This window comes from Dermacentor variabilis, chromosome 1 (assembly GCF_050947875.1).
Source record: "Dermacentor variabilis isolate Ectoservices chromosome 1, ASM5094787v1, whole genome shotgun sequence".
Lineage (NCBI taxonomy): Eukaryota > Metazoa > Arthropoda > Arachnida > Ixodida > Ixodidae > Dermacentor > Dermacentor variabilis.
In genome coordinates this window covers 210,323,362-210,346,580 of record NC_134568.1, presented here as the reverse complement: position 1 = coordinate 210,346,580, position 23,219 = coordinate 210,323,362, and the positions used below count along the sequence as shown (strand labels likewise).

The window sequence follows — 23,219 nt, the reverse complement described above, 5'->3', positions numbered from 1 at the left end:
AAGAGGCGGGCGGCGTCGTTCGACAGAGATCGAAGCTCGACAAGCGGAGCGTCAGACTCAATGTCAGCGAAAGAAAACTCGCCAAAGACGAGCAATAAACAGCACAACATTCTTTTTAAATGCCTCCCTGTTAAATAGATATTACACCCATCTGCGGATAGCTGACTAAGCGAAGTTATCTTCACGTAGGATGATACGGGCTCTTACTGTATGATATGCGCTTGTATCAACGGCACGTAAGATAGTAAAAGCAAGCCTTGTCCGTGCAAACATTTGTAATGTTTTTCGTTTAACCCGAATGCTTCCGAAATTGTGATAGCAACAATCATTATCGAAAACAATCCTTATTAGCCGGCATGTCACAACAAAACAGATACGAAAAAGAAAGCCTAAACAAGACAGACACATTCGTGACGGTAGTGTAGACAGTAGAAGTAACGGCACCAATCTCTCCATGAAGATAATGGCTATAGTTGCGATATCACACCAACTAGTACAAAGAAACGTGTAGTCTACCGTAAGAACAGAATACGGGCTCCGGGCGCGCGTTCACAAAATTTTCTTACGCGAGGTCTGCGTGTGCATGTAAGCGCGCGCGCGCGCGTGTCTGTGTGTGTGTGTGTGTGTGTGTGTGTGTGTGTGTGTGTGTGTGTGTGTGCGTGTGTGTGTGTGTGTGTGTGTGTGTGTGTGTGTGTGTGTGTGTGTGTGTGTGTGTGTGTGTGTGTGTGTGTGTGTGTGTGTGTGCGTGCGTGCGCGCGCGCGCGTGCGCGTACGTGCACGCATGTGTGTGTGTCAGGTTCCCCTTCGGCTGAAGTTACTCGGTAATGAGTCATGTTGACGGGCACAACGACCAATTTCCTATGTTCGTTTTCTTAGCTTCTATGAGCTCTAGCGTATCCCTACTTATTAAATGTGGGAGGAACTTGGGGCACTTCGCGCCAACCCTCTTCTTTTGATGGAGGCACCACTCCGGTGGACGCGGCGTCAAACCTTCCGTTGCCATGTACACCTGAGTAGGTCGGAACTCATCTCACTGCGATGCTCATATTTCGCGTTGTTTCTCCGTCAACGCCAACGCTTGGTCTGCGAATGTTCTGATCATTGTTTTCGATGTCTTGCTACATACCCGGCGCCACTGCTTGGCTCTCGATGAGAATGAGATACGATTTGTGACACTCCATGTCAAGGCCAGCGATGGTCAACACCGCCAACACTTGGGCGCCAGACTCCAGCCACCGTCAGTATCTGCAGTGGAAGAATTCGTTATTGTACCTCGCTACAATAGCCACTTCCTAGATATTTTATTAAATGTGTGTGCAGGAGACGTTGGCATCATGGGTGATGCCCGCTACTTCTTCTCTCTTAGGCAAACAGTGGGCAAACAGTACTTATAAAAACATGGACGGCTAAAACAAACAAACGAGAGAAAGAAGACCGAGAAAGTACGTAACAAAGGTAGGCCGGCTAAAACAGACATTGATAAGAAATACAGTATCAACATAAAAGTAAATATAACGTAGTTCCGAAAGCGCTAACGCGGAGTTCATATAAAGTTCAAAATGGCGCGTGTTACGTCACGACGCAGACGCTGCACAACAAGTAATGTCATTTAAGAATATAGCAGTCACTTGTGATTCACTTGTATTTGGAGGGAACGCAGTCTACATTACAATATTATACAAACTTACACCACAGGTTGTAACGAAGTAAACATCACGGGCACTTCGAAAAAACACGAAAATGCCACGCATAGTCACAGAACATAATTACTACGCTCCAGTAATTATCTATACTTCTCCTCACTTCCAAAAGTTATTTTAAGCCACGAACTGCGCGCTTTTGCAGCGAAATTGTTACATATTGTCCCGATATTTTCCCTAATGATAGTGGCCCAGAGCACATAATTTATGTCGTACTTCTTTTTCTATGTTGGGGATGAATACTGCAGTGCACCAAGAGGTGTTTCATATATTCTTCTGATCCCGAACGGGAACATACCACACTTTCGGCTCGTCCTATACTATGTAAAAAAAAAAAAAGGTGATCAAGGTAAAAAGAAAAAAAAACTTTAGGTACGCAACCCTAACTAAATGATGTTAGCAGGCTACCCTAAATAAATGACGTTAGAACTGTTGCAGGTAAAACTCAATTTAATTACGTGCACATAATCATTTGCAGCGTTCTTAATATTCATATAATTTTAAAACTGTTTCCAGGCCTTACACATTCAACGAGAACAGGCTATTATGTTGACGCTAGATTGAGAGCTTACTTTTTCGTGAACTAACATGTTTTGAACGTTTCTATTGCAGCGATAAATGCCACTTGGCGCTCCGTACTTTATAATATTGGATAGTATATAAGTAGAATATGGTTTGCAAGCATGTCTGCATGGGAGAATATGTTTGGGAGAACATATGAATACTTTGTTACCAAGGCTAGCGGCAGCTTATAGCGCATGTTATAGGCGCCTTTCTAGCTAATGCGGGCCAACCCGCCATGGTTGCTTAGTGACTGTGGTGTTGAACTGCTAAATACGAGATCGGCGGGATCGAATCCCTGCAGCGGCGGCTGCATTTTGATGGGAGTGAAATGCAAAAACGCCCATGTACCATGCATTGAGTGCACGGTAAAGAATTTCAGGTGGTCAAAATTAACCCGGAGTTCCCCACTACGGCGTGCCTCATAATCAGATCAAGGTTTTGGCGCACAAAACACTAGAATTATATTTAAACTGTATGTACGCTGTGCATATGCGTACTATGTCTATTACTGATTCGAAAAAACCGCATGCGTGCCTGTGTGTGCGTGTGTTCGTGTGCGTGTTCGTGTGTGTGCCTGTGTGTGTTTGCGTCAAACTTGGGGTTAAAACTCACTTACTTTTTTTAAAGGGCCCCTCCGCAGGTCTCTCCATTTTGAGCTGTCAAGCGCAGTGCTTACAATGAGCTCTAACGATTGTGTCTGCAAAGCATTACACCACTACGCGCCGCGAAAACTGCTGAAAATTAAAACCAAACACCATGCGCACTTCCCCTCGCGGGCACTGCGCTACCTGCCGGAGACTACACTTCAGTCGCACAAGTTCGCCTAAGCGTAGGCACTAGACTCTACGCTTATACAAAATCGTTCCTGAGCGACAGAACGGCCACCCTCAGTCTAGGGGAAATCAAGTCCCAGAAATACAAACTGGGCAGCCCAAGGGCACCCCGCAAGGTTCTGTCATCTCTCCGACGCTTTTTAACCTTCCGCTAGCCGGCTTAGGCAAGCGACTGGATCAAATCGAGAACGTCAAATACACCATGCACGCAGATGACGTAACGCTCTGGATCCCCGGAGGTAGCCTGGGATCAATTGAGAACGCTTCACAGCAAGCGATCGACGCGATCGACGAATACCTCGCTCCCACGGGCCCGCGATGTTCGCCCGCGAAGTCGGAGCTCCTCGTCTACTAACCATCGAGAAGCCGTCCCAAGCCAAAGAGCGAAATCAGAGACACACACGCCATTATTCTCAGAACAAAAGACGGAGGAACCATTCCGCACGTCAGCAAAATCAGAGCCATCGGCATGCTCATTGAGAGCAACGGCTCTAACGCCGCGACAGTGGAGAAGATTGTGACAAAGTCGAATAATGTCATGAATCTCACACGACGCCTAGCAAACAGACAACACGGCTTTAAGGAAGAAAATCTCCTCGAGCTAACACACGCCTTCGCGCTATGCCACTTCACGTACGAGGCAGCCATGCACATATGGAAGGTAGCGGAGAAGGAAAAACTCAATGTGCAACTGAGGAAGCTAGTCAAAGTAGCGCTGGGAATCCCCAAGAGCACCGGGACAGAGCTCCTGCTGCAACTGGGGGTACGCAATACACTTGAAGAAATCGCCGAAGCTCAAGAACGGGCTAGATTGACAATTAAGGCTCTCTGGAATCAAACACAGAGAAATCCTAACCAAACTAGGTCATGACACCACAGCAATCGAGAATCTATACCAAAGCGTTTCGACGGACACACGCAACTCCTACACGGTTCGCCCACTCCCGCGGAACATGAGCCCCGCGCACCATCAACACAGACAGCTGGCACGCGGATCGTTCATCCTGCGCGAAATACGTGATAAGAAGATCCTAGCCTGTTTCGTAGACGCGGCACAGTACCCGTCCAGGAAGGCCTTCGTTGCAACCACGGTCAATAGGCAAGGTCAAGTCACAAACGCTCTCACAGTCAAGACCCACAAGTCCGAGATAGCAGAACAGGTCGCCATCGCACTCGCACTCACAGACCCGACCACCACCCACGTCTACAGCGGTTCACGCTCGGCCGTCAAAGCCTTTCAGAAAGGAGCCGTTGCAAGCCAAGCACTACAAATAATCAATAGATGCGCACCGCTGCAGCATCACGCCATCTGCTGGTTCCCGGCACACCTCGGAGATATCGAGGACGCACCTCGCAATCTCAATGAGATGGCTCACAGGAGCGCGCGAGACCTAACCCTCCGCGACGCCACCTATTCTGGTCGTGACCATCCCAGCGAGAATCGGGACCCTCCTTCCACATACAACGAGATCACAAAGCACTTTTATGTAGACCGCAGGATACACTGCACACCTCACAATAAGCTCCCCAGGCCTCAAGCCCTCACGTTCAGAATGCTTCAAACCAAGACCTGCCCCACGCAGAACAGACTACACCACTACATGCCTGAGCTATACACAACATCATATTGCAAAAATTGCCTTAGCACGCTAGACGTACATCACTTGCTCTCGCCATGTGGTTGGACCCACGCAAACAAGAATCAAGACTCCGCCAGGCCACAAGAAGCATTACGCAGCACGGACCTGGCGGAGCAGCTCTGGGCCGTCCAGAGAGCCCACGATGCGGCCAGGGAGTTAAAACTCCCGGTCTCAACGTGGGAGTAGCCCGCTCTATGGGGCCTTGCGCCCCGTAGCTCGCAGGACCTTTCAGTAAAATTATTCCATCCATCCGTCTGTGTAAACATGAATGCAGCCTAATCTCCGTAATCTCTGTAGGCATGGTAGATATGCCACAGTGTTAAGTGTTTCAGAGTTCCGGCGGGTGACATTTACGAGAGATGCTCAGTACTTTGGTCGAAAGCTCTGGAATTGAAGCACCCATGGGGGATACTCAGCTTCTGCTGGTCAACACTTATTCTCTGTAACAATGCTACAAGCAAGAACGGGGACCAAAGAAAGACAATACCACGGCACTGAATACGACACCAAAGCATCATTTGTCTTTATATAAAGACAAATGTCTATGGTGCAATGAGAAACCCACATTATACCACATAACATGGGCATGTAAACAATCTGACGTAGTCCCAATCATATCACACCCAAGTGTGGAGCAGTGGGAGGAATTGCTGTCCAGCGAGCGCTGCGAAGACCAGCTAGGTCTAGTGTGGCGTGCACGATGGACATCAGAAGCCAGCGGAGCCCTGGATTGAGGGCAGCTGACCATTGCGATAGAGGACGGACGAAGCAGCGGGTGAAGACCTCCGGGGAAAAAAATAAATTATGGGGTTTTCCGTGCCAAAACCACTTTCTGATTATGAGGCACGCCGTAGTGGAGGACTCCGGAAATTTCGACCACCTGGGGTTCTTTAACGTGCACCTAAATCTAAGCACACGGGTGTTTTCGCATTTCGCCCCCATCGAAATGCGGCCGCCGGGGAAGACAGAAGGAAGAAGACTCCCCTGAAGAATCCGCCCCAGCCGCCCAAGAACACAGTTACTAGAGCTCAATAAAGTTTTTCACTCACTCACTCACTCACTACTCACTCACTCACTCACCCTCCGTTGCTGCCGAGCGCGCGCGCAGCAGTTTCTCTTCGGCTCCGAAATGGGTAGGCCACGCGTCATACGTACTCGTGAGAAGCAGGCGGCTTTCAATCAGCAACGCCGCGAGCAGAACCGGGAACAAGCTCGTCTTCGCCGTGCCGATGCTGCTGCCCGGGCATAAGAACAGGCTCGTGCCAGCCGAGTGCAAGCAGCAGCTGCGTACCGAGGATCCGGCAGCCTACCAAGCCGTCCTTTAATGAACCGTCGGGATTAACCCAATGATAAACACCGGGGACACACGTTTCAGCTTCGCTGCTTAACCGCGCTGTATGGAGTGCTTGGGCGGTGATTTTTTTTTCGGGATTTTTTTCCCTGGTATAACTTAATACCACAATTTTGGACGGATTTAAGAGTAACTTCGTTTCTGCACCAGTTTGAGAGTGAGAAATATATTTTTTGAGGTCAATGGAATCGTGAACACTGTTGATAGTTTTAAATAGCTTTAAGTCATAAGCATAAAGAAGGAATGAAGAATGTTGAATTGCTAACGAGATGTCATTTATGAACAGTAGGAAGACAGCAGGGCGAAGAACAGATCCTTGAACTCCGCTAGTCTTGTCATAGCTAATACAACTCTGTCGATTAATACCGACGAAGCACAATCTATTGATTACGTAATTTGATATCAGGGCAGTAATGGAATAAGGTATGACCACTTCCGTGAGCTTTGTAATATGGATATCATAGCAAACTACATTAAACGCTTTACTTAGGTCAAAGAGCGTCTAATTGCCCCCATTTTGTACCACACTAGAAGCGTTAGTCATAAATGTGACCAGGTTGGTTACTGTGGAGCGCCTCGCTACAAATCAATGCTGTTCATCTATTAAAATATTATTTGTACTAACAGAAAGCAGGAAATGCAATGGATTCAAACACTTTTGATGCAGCGCAGAGGAGTAGGTAGTGATACGTGGTAGTGACAGTGAAGAACACAGCAGCAAAACTATGAATGAGGAAGTTGCGTTTTTATTGGGTGAAGTTGCGCTCACAAAAACAGGCTACGCTCAAAGCACAACGATAGCGGCGAACACAGTCGGCGATTATCAAAATCTGATCAGCAGATCAAGCGTGTCGGCTGTTATACATCACTCGTTGAAGGTTCTGGTGTGCTCGCTGGTGCCCGCGGGGTTTCCAATAACTACTACACAATTCGTGTCGGGCATGCTATCTGATACTAAAAGGTTCGGCGAGGACATGCAAAATATAGAATGGACATTCGCGTAAGTTCCAAGTCATGCAGGTGCGTCTTGCGCTGAGCGTTGACGTTTAACATTTGTTAACCGGTGAACAGTAGTCACCGGAGAAAGATAAACAAGCGCGCGTGTCAAAATCCGCCGGCAGTTAGTAACTGCACTTCTAGCACCTAATTTGTACACGGACACTACCCGTACGTGCCACCTTCCAAACGCTAGTAGACCTACTAGACATTATGGGACTGCTGAAAATGGTTTTTAGAAAATGGGCAAGTAGGCTTCCGTAGATCGTAAGCAGTGCGGGAGGGATACCATCAGCGCCACAAGAAAGGCAAGGTTGGAGGCGCTTTGTACCCTTGAAAACAAGGTCTTTATTGAATAATAATAATAGTAGTAATAATAATAATAATAATAATAATAATAATAATAATAATAATAATAATAATAATAATAATAATAATAATAATAATAATAATAATAATAATAATAATAGTTGTAGTAGTAGATACGTTTATGTGGTACGCCGTTACGCAGGAATAGTATTTCTTATCGTTGTCACCTTCGGTTTTTACATGGTCATGGAAATGGACAGTGGTTGTTTCTCACTGGAAACGATAGACCAGAGTTGACATGCATGAAGTAGGAGAAACGAAACGGACGCAGATTTTGCACCTAAAGCACCTAAATCAATAGAAAACGCAGATAACTTCGCTCTTTATTGATTTAGAGGTTCCAATGGCGTTGTGGCCTCTGTTACAGATGACTGACAGAAAAGCAATGCAGTTCCGGGAGTGCAAGACTTCAGCGTTACAAATGTTTATGCTGCCTCCATTTTCAGCAGATGGAACACGAAATCAGAGGGCGGCAGCACAGGCTCTAGAAGTCACATAGATATAACGCTCAACGAGTGTGCCAACGACCGACAGCTTACGCTAAGAATATGAAATGCGTTTTATAAACTCCAAAAGTAAGTTCGCCGTCACATTTGGCTCGCAAATCAGTGCATTTTATTCTTTTGCATTAGGTTTCCGTAAACGCAAGGAGCTGTTATCTCGGCCATAGGAATTGCACATATATTTTAACAAAGGTGAAAAATGTCACAAAGACCTAGATCAATTGCAAATGGCCGCGAAACGCTTGCGGATGTGTCGCGCTGTTTAGTGTCTTTAGAAATTATTTACTCTTGCGGATAGGTAGCTTGCAGCAAACGAAAAAGATGTGTAGGATAACTTTACATAAAGAAAATAAACTTTGATGGCGGTGGGAAAGAAAATTTTCTTGATTGTATATCTTAAATTTTAGCTGAGCTGCGCTAGGCTCTTCGGCATCCTTACTGTTTCTCACGTTAACAGAGGTCTCTCTTCGAATACTGGAAACAGGGCTGAGTACAGAGCAATGAACGGCGTCTCTTAGCTGATTTAACACTGGTTGGAAAGCTGGTGGAACACTTTAGCCTCGGTGCGACATTGTAAGAGACATCAGCCACACCCGTATTATGCACCTAATCTTGCTGTGGCTTTCCCAGACTACTTGATATGGCTAAATAAACACAGACACCTCGAGAAACGATTTCTCGACTTGTGTTGCTCGGCGTAAGATATCGGTAGTTTTCACTGACTGGTATTAACCACCTGAATCTGAACAGGGGGGCAATGGGGGATGCAGTAGTCGAGGGTACGGTATAATCTTTACCTAGGGTTTCTTAACGGTCTTTACAAAGTAATGATACACGTGCCTGTAGTTTGTCGTTAAAAAAAAAGATCATGAGCCATTCCATTCGTTGAAGGTGGAGGACCAACGAAGCTGTTTAGCATACGACACAAAGGTGACACATAATTTTGAACGTAGGCACGGACTCATTTACCGTGATTTTTATATGCATTCGCGTGAGCGACGGGACCGCCGCCTCGAGGAGCCGGAGAAAACTAGACACGCGTGACGTTCGACGGGACTGCCGCAATGGGAGAGCGGAAGGAAAGGAACATAGATATGCGAGCGCTTGGAACGCCGACAAAGAGAGGACGGTGCGAACGTAGACATGGCCAACGACGGTCAAAATGTAGTGTCTGTTCTTATCAGCTCAATATCTGATACGTGTTGTATTTGGACCCAAGCTATTAAACTTATTTTTGCAAGCTGGTGGAGTGCTTGAAGCCTGCTTCACCTCCGCCGCAGGTCGACCCGGTATTGCATTATCTTCGGGATCGGCCCACGGTTTTTGGTGTACGGACATCGATCCACTTGAAATTAGCTATATACAGCTTAGCTGTAGAACGACCGTAATAGGCGTGTCTCAACGCACGAACTAATGCAAAGCAGCAGACTATTAAAGCCACTAAGCCAACGCGGTGCGTTTCGCGAGCTTTAAAGGGCCCCTCACCGCGTCTGCTGATTTTGAGCTGACAAGCGCTGTGCACCCATGGGTGAATCTCCGCATTAGGGTGCCTCGATGCGCACCCGCGCGGGCGCACATCGAGGCACCCTACTCCGCATGGCTGCCATTGGCTGTTTTTAAGCAGACGCTCTTTGGACGCTAGCGCCAAGGTCCCCTTTAGTTGCGGCCCTAGCAGACGGGCGATACTTTGGTAAAATGGGGGCGTACACAATTTTTTACGTTGTCATGGCAACAGGAACAGCAGCTGCGCGGCGCCTCCTCACCCTAGCGCTCTTTGGTTTTTCTTTTTGTTTTTATTATGACGATCCGCTCCGCTTCCTTTCGACCTTTCCCCATTCCCCGCGAATCTCATTTTCCTTTCTTTTTGCCTGTCCGGGGCGCTTATCTTCATTTTTTTCTTTTTTTTTTGACCGCGCGCGCGCGCGCTGCGCCAGACATTCGCATTGTGTGAACTGGCGTGTGATGCGCCGTGGGTTCATTATGTTAAAACCCCTCCATCCACGCGCCACCGCCGCTTTCTTAAGTAGCTAGAACCTTTGTTGCGTGCCGCCTTTTCCCCTCACACCAAATCCGGTTCCGGCATTTCCGGTTTCAATATTTCTGGTTCCGGCGTTTCCGCTTCCTGGAGTTGCGCTGCGGGAATCTCCGCTTTGTCTGCTGTTAGACGATGGTGAGACGCCCGCGCGTGCTGAGCGGAGCTGTGGCAGTCACCATATGAAGAATGCAAAGGGGACAAGCTGTTGTATTACACTGAAGTAGTAGTTCGCGGTCGCTGTTTTCCAAATGCACGAAAAAAGGCAGTGGTCTCCAAGCGCCCAGGCACTACATTCCACTGTACGTTGTCTCTCGTGGCACAACCCGTCGCAGGTTGACGCGAAGCAGCGAACACGACCAGATCGCTGATTACAATAGGCGGCGGTTCTTGGATGGAATCGCATTCACAGTTTAAACCGCAGCTGGTGCAATTAAAGCCTCTCCATCGACGCGAAAGTAAACAACGCTAAAAAACAGCGTCACTTCCACTCGGAACAGGAAGCGGCAGCTACGTAAGTTCCGCTTGACGCCGGAAGCTAAGGGGGGTGAGTGGGAGAGGGGCGTGGAGGAGGAGGGTAGGTTGGTGGTACTTAACCTGATCGGCGGTGGCGCGTGGATGGAGGGGCTTTACGTTATGTGTTTGCACGCACGCAGCCTTGTCCATACTTTGAGTATGCCTGCATATGCCAGAACGTATATAAATACCCCTTCCAACACAGCAGATATTTGGCCTCGTGTGTGTGTGTTTAGGTTTTTCTTTTCTTTTTTATCCTTCTCTCTCTCACCTATTGCATCCCCTTGCGCCTCCCCCAGTACAGGGTAGCCAACCGGAGATAATCTCGGGTTAACCTCCCTGTCTTTCCTCTGCCTTTCTCTCTCTCTCTCTTGATTGACCTCCGTTTCCTAAAACAAAGATTTTCGCATAACTTGGTGTGATACACGCTCAGAAAATGAACAAAAGTTAAAAATGCATGGCATGTACATGAGTACTAAACAACACAAAAGTTCACAGACAGTGAAATAACAAAACAAAAATTAGCTCAAGTAAACGCGAAGGCCGTTTCATGTACACACAATAAAAAAAGAATTTTATATAATGCCCTAAAGACCAAAGTGTAGAATAGCTTCTGATATGCGCACTGAGAGCTTCTGATATACTCACTGAGATATTGCAGAAAACTGGACGACGTGCATGACATAGTCATGACAACTAAAAAAAAGGAAAATTCACTGGTAATGACAATAACAATGACACGCAAAATACTTAAAAAAATAGAATAAAATGCTAAGATTGTTTTATTGACAGCCATACCAAAAAAAAAAGAACTTGCTTATATACCTGCACAAAAGTATATGAAATGCATGACATGTTTATTCCTACTGAACAAAATGAAAAAGACATGGCAGAAAAAAATAACATTGTACTAAAAATGAAAATAAACATTATCACATTATTTTGCACTCGGCCACAACTTGAGTAACGGTGGCAAGGGGCAGCGGAAGGTTGTCAGCTTTTGCAGCAGCACATACAAAACATTCGCTGAAAGGCCTATTCCTCAATCAAAGACCAGGTGAAATAAGCCAACAACACGACTTTTCTTTCCCCACGAATGCAATGCTTAGCACTAAATTGCGTCACTTAAGCAGAGTGAACTGCTGGGATAGTTGGTTATCCGACATAATAAACGAGTTTTGCGCCAAAGACACACACACACAAAAAGCGCCCGTGTTCTGTCCTTTCTTGTGTGTACGGTTTTGGCGCAAAACTCGTTTATTATGTCACTTAAGGCACTACGTCATACCTACTGCGGACTCCTTTGTGTAATAAACACGAACTGCAAAAATCTGCATATAGGACACTTCGAATGCTCATGCTTTCAAGAAAAAAAAGCGTTTCATGCCTACACAGAAGGTTGTTCGCGCGGTTTCCCCATCGGCAATTACTGAGATCATACATAAACATGAACAGTAATTTTTCAGCTGTTAGTACGTTTTAAAACGGTGACACACAGAAGAAGCACTGTAAGCGGAATGGAAAGCTGGGCGAGTTACTGAAGTTGCAGAATGAGACTTGGCACAGGAAAACACAAGTCATAGACCAAGTGACAATGAGCAGGAACATCTATTTGTCAGCTTTCTGTACTGGTAAGAGGGAAATTTAGCACAATCAAGGCGCAACGACGTCCGGAGACTCATGGAGCACACACATGCACAGGGCCGTGTTCTTGTACATGCGGCTTCTGATGTCCTTGGCACTGCGCGCTCACCTGTTGTCATTAGGCACCCAGGAGAATCTTGCAGGGCTTGTTTTTGAGGTATCCGTGCACCACTGCACAATGAACGAGCGGTGCGAGCCGTGAAACAGGTGAAACATCGCGAAGCACAAGCACACAGCAATTGAGGACCACGAAACTGACGAAACTGCCCACTCCGGTCCAGGCACAGCAGCGCACGCTTCCCGATAACAGCAGATAACGAAACAAGAAACTTCATGCAACGGGCATAGCTGGTGCCGGGCTGGCGCGCGGGCGCGCGCGGTGACAGTCGAAGGTGAAGGAGAGCAAGGGGAAAGGAGTTGAGAAGAGGGGCGAAAGGGCACGGCCTCCTGGATCGGCGCGTGCGGGCGCGCGCCGATCTAGAAGGTCATGCGAGGAAAGCGGATTTACTTTCCCGCCCTCCTGATGGATGAATTACCTCTGCCACCGAAGCGGCGGAGTTTCCGACGCTGGCCGTGCATACAATGCGCTGTTGCGTTTCGCCTGCGACACGTGGTTTGGCCGGCGCGACTGCGGCGGGGCGGCAGACATTTTGGCCCGATCGTCGTCGCCGCAACACTCATCGGCAGGTGTTTCCAGGCGCGACTGCGGCGATGCGACCGCAAAAGATCACCCTCGCATTCCAGTCATTGTGCCCGAAACAGGCGATGCCAAAGCAGGGACCATCCTCTCATTCCAGTCATTGTGCCCGAAACAGGCGATGCCAAAGCAGGGACCATCCTCTCATTCCAGTCATTGTGCCCGAAACAGGCGATGCCAAAGCAGGGACCATCCTCTCATTACAGTCATTGTGCCCGACCGGCAGCGCTACAACAGGGTGCTACGAGATCGTGCTCGACAGGGTGCTACGAGATCGTGCTCGTCATGGTGCTACGGCATCGCTACGACAGTGTGCGTCACCATTAGCCCATTGTACATTCACGTGCTCGTCTTTTGAGGGGTTCCTTCTTGCCCTCAACTGCGAGAGTATAAAAACAGCTGCCCCCGGACGCAAAAAAGGAGGGCTCCGATTTCTTCTGTTGAGTAAAGTGCTCTCCCGTCTCTCTACTTCGGTCAACCTGACCGCCAACTCTTTGCGATGTTAAAATAAACAAGTTGTTTCGTTGTTACCAGTCGACTCATGCTTTGCCGGGACCTTCGGATGCTTCCAGTTGTACCCCAGGCCGCCAGGCCAACGCTACCCTTGGGGCTTGCGACCCAGGTACAACCACGGGCGTCAGCGCCGAGTTCCCAACAGATCGTACCAGCGGTGCGATCAAAACATCTGGTTGGCAGCGGTGAGATCGCCTCCGACTTCAAACAACTGTCTGCCAGCGGTGAGATCGCGACAACGGAGGCCAGCAGCGAAGAGATGCAGTTGACTGTATGCTGAACAGCTCAACGACGATCCGGGAGCAGTGCAACGAGCCCTGTGTGATGACTGGTTGCCTGCAGCGGAACGACTGCGCTGGACTCTTGGCTGCGAGGTTTGGTGAGTGCGGGACTTTCTTCTTCTGAGCTTTGCCAGGCTTTTGTTAGTGTCAGAAACAGAGCTGGTAATTGTGGTTGTCGTTGCTGCCGGGTTAGTTTGCGGCAAGACAATAGTAAGCAGTAGAGAAAGCAGCATTCAGAGCAGCCATGGATTTGAAGTCGTTGCGCAAACCGAAATTGTTGGAGCTTGCAAGAGAGTTGGGTCTGGATGTCTCAGACAAACTAAGAAAACCTGAACTGCTAAAGGCTATTCTTGAGTTAGAGGCTGAGGATGACGAGCTGTCGGAATGCCTTGAGACTATTGAGGAGAGGTCAAAAAGACAGGAGCGCGAACTTAAAGAGCAAAAAGAGAAACAGGAGCGCGAACTTAAAGAGCAAAAAGAGAAACAGGAGCGCGAACTTAAAGAGCAGAAAGAAAAAGAAGAGCGTGACCGTCAACACGCTTTGGAAATGAAGCGTCTTGAGGTAGAGATGGAACGCGCTCGTAATGGAAGTCAGGCACACGGTGCAGGAGAACGCGTATTGTTCAAAATGACTGACCTGATGCGGCCGTTTAAGCTTGGAGAGGACATTGGTTTGTTCCTGGTTAACTTTGAGCGAACGTGCGAGAAGCAGGGGTTCTCTCGGGAAACGTGGCCACAGCGCTTGCTCACTTTGTTACCCGGCGAGGCGGCCGACGTAGTCGCTCGCTTGGATAGAGAGGAGGCAGAGGATTTCGACACAGTGAAATCGAGTCTTCTAAAAAAGTACCGGCTGTCTGCGGAGGCGTTCCGTCGGAAGTTTCGGGAAAATGAGAAAGGCAGAAGTGAGTCATATACAGAGTTTGCGTATAGGCTTATGTCGAACATGCAGGAGTGGCTCAAAGAAGAGAAAGCGTTTGGTGACCACGATAAAGTTCTGCAGTGCTTCGGGCTAGAACAGTTTTATAGTCGGTTACCGGAGAACGTGCGATACTGGGTCTTGGATAGGCCAGACGTTTGTACGGTGGCTAAAGCCGCTGAGCTAGCCGAGGAGTTTGTGACGCGTCGAGCTCGCGGAGCTAAGGACGGTCAAAAGGGTGAATTTGGCTCGAAGTTTGAGAGGCCGAAGTTCACACCCATGAGAGCAAAGGGGAACACGCGTAGTGCGGATGCGAGTGGAAGCAGTGCGACCGAACCTAAGGAGACGGCGGCAGCCGAAGCCGAACGCAGAAAGCGGTTCGAGATGAGGCGAGCGGGCGTTTGTTATACGTGCCAGAAGCCGGGTCACTTTTCGGCGCAGTGTCCGGAAACAACACCAAAAGTTGTTTTTTTTTCAATAGGCAGCACTGACGAGAACATGAAGCTTCTCGAGCCTTACATGCGAGACCTCCTCGTGAACGGGAAAGAGTGCCGAGTGCTTCGCGATTCCGCAGCTACGATGGATGTAGTTCACCCGTCTTACGTAGAACCCCATATGTTCACGGGCGAGTGCGCGTGGATCAAGCAAGCCGTGGAAGCTCATAGCGTGTGTCTGCCGGTAGCAAAGGTGCTTATTGAAGGACCTTTCGGAACGCTTGAGACAGAGGCGGCAGTGTCATCTATGCTGCCCCCCCAGTACCCGTACCTATTTTCAAACAGGTCCGATCACCTCCTGCGCGAGAAGGGGCTTTTGTTTGGTGAAGCTAGTGTTCAGGCCTTAACCAGATCGAAGGTTCGGGAGCTCGCTGCAAAGGCGGTAGTTGCGGGGCCGACGTTATCAAACAACGAAAAAGGGTCAGAGGCGCAGCAAGCTGATATTCAGAGCACGCCCGAACAGAATAAAATTGAGTCTGTAGCGTTGAAGGCGCCAGATACTGGAGAGGAAAATCCCGATTCGGGAAAGTTAGAAGAGCTATCTACTGATTTGCTCATCGCGCCTACGTCAGACGGACTTGATAGGTTGCTAAAAGTCAGCCGGTCGGCTTTGATAGCCGAGCAAAAAAAGGATGGCAGCCTGGAAAACGTGCGCTGCAATGTCAAAGAAGGTATCGCCAGGAAAACTGCGCGTTTTGTGGAAAGAGGTGGAGTCCTGTACCGGAAGTATCTAGACCGAAGAGGAGTGGAGTTCGATCAGCTGATCGTGCCTCAATGCTATCGTCAGGATCTGTTGCGCTTGTCGCATGGGGGTTCGTGGTCCGGACACCTAGGAGTTAAGAAAACTAAGGACCGTCTCTTGCAAGAGTACTATTGGCCAGGGTGTTTTCGGGACGCAGACCATTTCGTGAGGACATGTGACACTTGTCAGCGGGTGGGCAAACCAGGGGACAAATCGAGGGCGCCGTTGAAATTGGTACCTATCATTACGGAGCCTTTTAGACGGCTCGTTATTGATACTGTGGGACCTCTGCCGGTAACAGCCACGGGGTACAGACACATTTTGACTGTGATCTGCCCAGCGACAAAGTTCCCTGAAGCAGTGCCGCTTAAAGAACTCAGCTCAGTTGAGATAGTTAATGCACTACTGTCCATATTTGCGCGAGTTGGTTTTCCTGCGGAAATCCAATCAGATCAGGGCACAGTGTTTACTAGCGCTTTGACGACAACTTTTCTCGAAAGGTGTGGGGTAAAGCTGTTACACAGCTCAGTGTACCACCCACAGTCGAACTCCGTTGAGAAGCTCCACTCCGTCATGAAGCGCGTGTTGAGAGCGTTGTGTTTTGAACATCGAACTGACTGGGAGCTGTGTCTGCCTGGGGTGATGTTTGCTTTAAGGACCGCGCCGCATGCGGCTACGGGGTTTTCGCCAGCTGAACTGGTGTACGGTCGCTCGCTTCGATCTCCGCTTCGCATGCTTCGAGAATCATGGGAAGGTAGGGGCGACGACCCAGTCGTGGTGGAGTACGTGCTTAAGCTCCTCGAACGCTTAAGAAGGGCACAGGAGTTGTCAGGTGAAGCAATGACAAAGGCCCAGCAGAGGGCCAAGGTTTATTATGATCGGACAGCCAGGGCCCGTCGTTTTGAGGTTGGCGATGAGGTCATGATATTGCGCACATCGCTAAACAACAAACTAGACGTGCAGTGGGAGGGCCCAGCGCGAATTGTTCAGAAACTGTCGGACGTTAACTACGTGGTAAGTCTGCCAGGAAAGCGGAAAGCACAGCAAGTTTACCACTGTAATCTGCTCAAACCTTATAGACAAAGGGAAGCAGTGGTGTGCATGATGGTAAACGTTCCTGAAGAGCTTCCGGTCGAGCTTCCGGGACTAGGCTCAGTGACGAACAGGGAAGACACCGGTCAAGTCATTAGTGACCTTATCAGTAAAGCACCGCTGTCGCCTGAGCAGAAAACCGAACTACACCAGCTATTACAAGAGTTTCAAGGTCTGTTCTCTGAGAGGCCTGGTAGGACTTCGGTACTTACTCATGATATAGAACTTACCTCCCCAGAGCCAGTACGATCCAAGGCGTATCGGGTGTCACCCCGCCAGAGCGATATTATGGAGGCTGAGGTAAAGAAAATGCTACAGCTCGGTGTTATTGAGGCAGGTGAGAGTGATTATACCTCCCCTTTGATTTTAGTTGAGGTACCGGGCAAGGAACCTCGTCCTTGCGTCGACTACCGCAGGCTTAATTCCATCACTAAGGATCAAATTTATCCGATCCCTAACATCGAGGAGCGCCTTGAGAAAGTTAGTAGCGCTCAGTTTATTTCCACCCTAGATCTTGTCAGGGGTTATTGGCAGGTTCCACTTACAGAAGAGGCTAGTAGGTATGCGGCGTTCATTTCACCAATGGGAACATTCCGTCCTAAAGTGTTGAGTTTTGGTTTGAAGAACGCGCCATACTGTTTTTCAAGTCTCATGGATAAAGTGTTGCGGGGACAGCAAGAATTCGCTTTACCGTATCTAGACGACGTAGCGATATTCTCCGCATCCTGGTCTGAGCATATGACACACTTGCGGGCAGTGCTAACCCGCCTGCGCGAAGCGGGCTTGACAGTCAAGGCTCCTAAGTGCCAGTTAGCACAGGCCGAGGTTGTCTACCTCGGTCACGTGATTGGTCAGGGTCGTCGCCGCCCCTCTGAAATAAAAGTGGCCGCTGTGCGAGACTTTCCGCAACCGCGCACCAAGACCGATATTCGGTCGTTCTTGGGTGTCGCCGGCTACTATCAGAGGTACATCCCTAGGTACTCTGATATCGCGGCTCCCCTGACGGATGCTCTAAGAAAAACAGAGCCTCAAACAGTCGTCTGGGACGAGACAAAGGAAAGAGCTTTTAGCGCCCTAAAGAGTGCCCTAACAAACCAGCCTGTGCTACGATCGCCAGACTATACAAAAGGGTTCATTGTTCAGTGCGATGCTAGTGAGCGAGGCATGGGCGTTGTACTGTGCCAACGGGAAAATGGAGAAGTAGAACACCCCGTCCTGTATGCTAGTCGTAAGCTGACCAGTCGTGAGCAGGCGTATAGCGCCACCGAGAAAGAGTGTGCGTGTCTCGTGTGGGCCGTTCAGAAATTGTCATGCTATCTAGCCGGCTCGAGGTTTATCATTGAGACGGATCACTGCCCTCTCCAATGGCTGCAGACCATCTCTCCCAAAAATGGCCGCCTCCTGCGCTGGAGCCTCGCTTTACAACAATATTCCTTTGAGGTGCGTTACAAAAAGGGGAGTCTCAACGGTAACGCCGATGGCTTAAGTCGAAGCCCCTAACGTAGGAATCAGCCTCAAAATTGTTTGTTACTGATGTTTTTCTTCCTGAGGCAGGATTTTTTTTTTACATATTGCTTTTGTTTAGTGTTTCAAAGTGATGATATGCTTTCTAGTGCAATTTTTCAATTTGTGGACGCGTTCTGAGTGATGCTAGACTACTGTAAGGAACTAGGCAGTGGTATAAAAAGGGGAAAGAGCCTGGCAGGGCTTAGTGAGGGTTGTGCCGTGCTTGCTGACTGAGCGGTTGAGTTTCAGCGTAGTTCTAACGCTTGCCGGGAACGAGAACAAAAATGTGAACTCTCCCGAAGTCACTTTGCAGTGTCCCGTGCGAACCTGAACGAGAGAACGAGGCCTTCTCTGTGCGCTGCGCTCAAGAAACGTCGAGGGACGCCCGACTTCGGTTATGAGCATCATCGAGCGACATCCCTCCGGACAGCGGATGCAGTCCCCTGTCCATCGGGATCTCCTTCCCCCGGCGGGGCGGTCTGTTGCGTTTCGCCTGCGACACGTGGTTTGGCCGGCGCGACTGCGGCGGGGCGGCAGACATTTTGGCCCGATCGTCGTCGCCGCAACACTCATCGGCAGGTGTTTCCAGGCGCGACTGCGGCGATGCGACCGCAAAAGATCACCCTCGCATTCCAGTCATTGTGCCCGAAACAGGCGATGCCAAAGCAGGGACCATCCTCTCATTCCAGTCATTGTGCCCGAAACAGGCGATGCCAAAGCAGGGACCATCCTCTCATTCCAGTCATTGTGCCCGAAACAGGCGATGCCAAAGCAGGGACCATCCTCTCATTACAGTCATTGTGCCCGACCGGCAGCGCTACAACAGGGTGCTACGAGATCGTGCTCGACAGGGTGCTACGAGATCGTGCTCGTCATGGTGCTACGGCATCGCTACGACAGTGTGCGTCACCATTAGCCCATTGTACATTCACGTGCTCGTCTTTTGAGGGGTTCCTTCTTGCCCTCAACTGCGAGAGTATAAAAACAGCTGCCCCCGGACGCAAAAAAGGAGGGCTCCGATTTCTTCTGTTGAGTAAAGTGCTCTCCCGTCTCTCTACTTCGGTCAACCTGACCGCCAACTCTTTGCGATGTTAAAATAAACAAGTTGTTTCGTTGTTACCAGTCGACTCATGCTTTGCCGGGACCTTCGGATGCTTCCAGTTGTACCCAAGGCCGCCAGGCCAACGCTACCCTTGGGGCTTGCGACCCAGGTACAACCACGGGCGTCAGCGCCGAGTTCCCAACAGATCGTACCAGCAGTCAGATCCAAACAGCGCGCTAACGATCGTGTCTGCTAAGTATTACATCGTTACGCGCAGCGGAATGAGCTGAAATTTCAAACCGAACGCCATTTGCCCTTCTCCTCGCGGTCGCCGCGCTCCCAGCCGGAGAGTCGACCCATATCGCACAAGTGCGCCTACGTACATGGCAGTGCTGTGACGTCACTCATAGTGGCACGGGATTTGGAGAATTATACAAGGCAACATCTATTATAGGTGGAATCTGTTGATTCAGTACACGAATTAAGGTTTAGAGAAATAACAAAACACACAAACCGAATGTCTCCATTTTTGTTTCACTTCGCACCGCAGCAAGAGAGATGTACTACTTCCGTTTCGTCTGCTTGTTAGCACGTCGTGCCGTTAGTGCAGTTGCGCGCCCAGACAACGAAACCATGTCATTTTCTATCGTGTTATAGCGCGCGATCATGCTCTGTGTATGATTCGCTTGTGTCTGCCTCAGTATTTGCGTAGCACTGACTTATTGGGGGCGAGGAGTTACGGAATCCCCATCTCTCGGAAGCGCCTCCCTTGCGTAGTATGAGGGATCACGCGGCGCGCTCCTCATATGTTTCGCTTACGGCGCTCAATAAAAACACCACGCGGCAGCCCTCCTGGACATTTATGTAGGTACGCTCAAAACGAGGGATCTTTTTTTACTGTCGATATAATAATCTCGGGCAAACTTAAAGCACTGAATCGTTTATACACGCTATCTCTTTACCGAATACGTACAGTGAACGCCACTGCGCGTGGTCGCCGCGAAGGAGTTTCCCGAAGCGGCTTCTTGCGTGAAAGCTAGGTAAACGCCGAAAGTAAACTATGTGAAATATGTTCTTATAGTAGGCTGTCTGTATAAACAAATGGGGCATAACAGAAATAAGCCTCAATGCGGCGATCGCGCGGGTTCGCTGCGACCGACTGCGCGTCTGCATGCATGTCCGCGCACAATGTTTTGCTTTCGCTGTGAGCGCGTTTTCGCACCGTGTGTGTGCGTGCCGTGAGCTTTAGGCCGCAGCATATGAGCATTTGACAGTACACTAGCAACCATTGTTGCGTGGACGCCATTAGAACTGACCAAAAATAGTTTCGTTAGAAACTGCGACGCCTATGGCGACTGTGATGCGCCGTCGCGACGATTCAATCTGTTTCAACTTCTAAATTCTTGGACATTTCAATATTATTTCTCAAGTTGCGTCGCACTGTATGTTTATCGGTCTTCTCAGCGTGCGAGTTCCCTCTGCTTCTTTTTTGTAATCCAGTGCATTAATTCTTAACACAAACATGACCATATGCCATGCCTTTCTTCAATGTGCGTCTTACCGCTCCCTTTCCGTTCCAGTGAACTTGCCAGTATCTAGCATCAACAAGTTCATAGACCAAACCGTCCTGACATTAGCCGGGCAGCGGGCGCGAGCGAGCGCCTCAGTGCGCGTTTTCTGCTACTCACCGAATATCACGCAGTCCCGGCGTGGCAGCAGAAATCTTCTTCGCGTGTGTGCTTGCTGCATATCCGAGTTGTAGCCGATGGCTGTCTGCCGGTTCTAAATTTAGCCAGCCAAGCTTCACGCAGCTCCTTGCCCTGCGGCTACGTGTGAATAAGGCTGACACCGGGTTGCGTACGTCCGGCACTGCGGCACCGAGCAGTAGCCTAACATGCTGCACGTCTCCAAAGGCAGCCGCTACCTATTATAGTAGTTTCAGATGTTGTCAAGTTGACACCCAAGGCGGTAATAGCCTCAGCACTTAATCAGAACCGTGGCGCAGGTGGGACTTTAAACTTTCGTTTGCATCTCGCTTCGGCGCTTCCGAAGCAGCCGACGCGGCCGCTGTGTCCACATGATCCCTCATGCCACGTCACGCCGACAGTGGCGCCAGCTTTTCCAGTGGTGGAGTTCGCCACCAATACCGCTAGTCAGGTGTTCCGTGCTAAGCGCGCTAAATAGTGCGCTGCGCGAAACGAGACAAAAGCAACAGCTCGCGCGCGACACCGTCACCGGTAGTGCGCGTCGCAGCAAAAAAAGCGAGGGGAAAAAATGAAGGCGGGGTCGTGACGTATGCGTTACACGATCCTCGAGCTCTGGTATGGGAGAACTCGGGGAAGGAATTTGGCTTGCGGGAGGCTCGACGGGGCAAAGCGAGGGAGTGTCTCTCTTAGCAGTAGCGCTCGCCTCCTGAAATCGTTGGTTCGCGGCACTGAAATATTTCTATCTCGGCTATTAAGCAATCTGTTTGAAAAATTCTTGCGGTAGAACGCTTCCTAGAGCGAGTGAGTGAGTGAGTCAATAATCTTTTATTTGGTCCAGCAAAGCGCAATAAAACGCGCACCCGGCTAATCCCACGACGGGACTGACAGATCTAGTCTGCCGGCCCGATCGCGGGCGCGCTGGACGGCCAGGATTTGGTCCTCAAAGACGGGACTTCGCAGGAGCGCGTCCCACTTTTCCTTGGTGAACTTCGGGCCCAGTGACCCGCACTCCCAGATCATATGAGGCAACGTAGGTACCTCACCACAGGCCACGCAAGAACAATTCGGATAATACTCGGGATATATACTATTAAGGGACGCCGGATATGGCTAGGAGTTCGTATGCAGAAGTCTTAGTGTGACCGCCTGCGGCCTGCTTGGCTTGGAGTGAGGCGGGGGGAAAACCCTTCTCTCTAAGTAAAAGAATTTAGTGATTTCGTTGTGTGTGAGAGGAGTGTCTCTGTGTCCGGGGAGAGAGTCGCCCGATCCGAGGGCAGCGCGGTCGGTAAAGCCACGCGCAGCCTCGTGGGCAGACTCGTTGAGGTTCAGAGGAACCCCCTCAATCGCCCCGACGTGTGCAGGGAACCAAAGGATCGAGTGCATGGAAGTGTTGCCGTGTTTGGCGCCTTTCAGAATTTGAACTACCTGCCGGGCTACCCGGCCTTTCTGGAATGCCCTGATGGCGGCTTTCGAATCGCTATACACCCTGTCTCTCCGACCGTCTTGCACAGCGAGTGCAATGTCCACTTGCTCGGCCACCTCTGGGTTCGTCGTCCAGACGGAAGCACAGTTGATGACTTTGCCCAGCGTGTCAACGACGGAAACCGCAAAAGCCTTGCCGTCTCGGTATGCAGCTGCGTCCACGAAGCTTGCTGCGATTTTTTCCTTGTTTATTTGCTTTAGTATATTCAATGCTCTTGCCTTGCGACAACCTGCGTTGTGAACGGGATGAACGTTGCGGGGCAAAGGGGCGACCACGATCTTCTCCCCTATTTCTCTGGGGATTTGGGTGTCTTCAGCCAAGTTCTTGGTGGGTGCGAGTCCGATCTCCTCGAGGATACGCCTGCCGGCCGGCCTGGTGGACAGCCGAGTTAGCTGGGCCCGTTCCAGAGCCACCGCTATCTCCTTCATGGTGTTGTGTATGCCGAGGCGAAGGAGGTCCTCTGTATGCGTTCTGACGGGCAGCCCGGGGGCTCTCTTGAAGAATTTTCTAATGAGGGCATTAAGCTTTTCCCGCTCGGCTCTGAGCCAGTTGTGCATGGCCACCGTGTAGGTGAAGTGACACAGCACAAAGGCGTTGAT

At 49.7% G+C, this 23,219-nt stretch overlaps 1 pseudogene; it reads left to right on the top strand.

Annotated features, from left to right (window-relative positions):
- Nucleotides 1-9,099: 9,099 nt before the first annotated feature.
- LOC142568321 (U2 spliceosomal RNA) lies at nt 9,100-9,279 on the top strand (annotated as a pseudogene).
- Nucleotides 9,280-23,219: the final 13,940 nt, after the last annotated feature.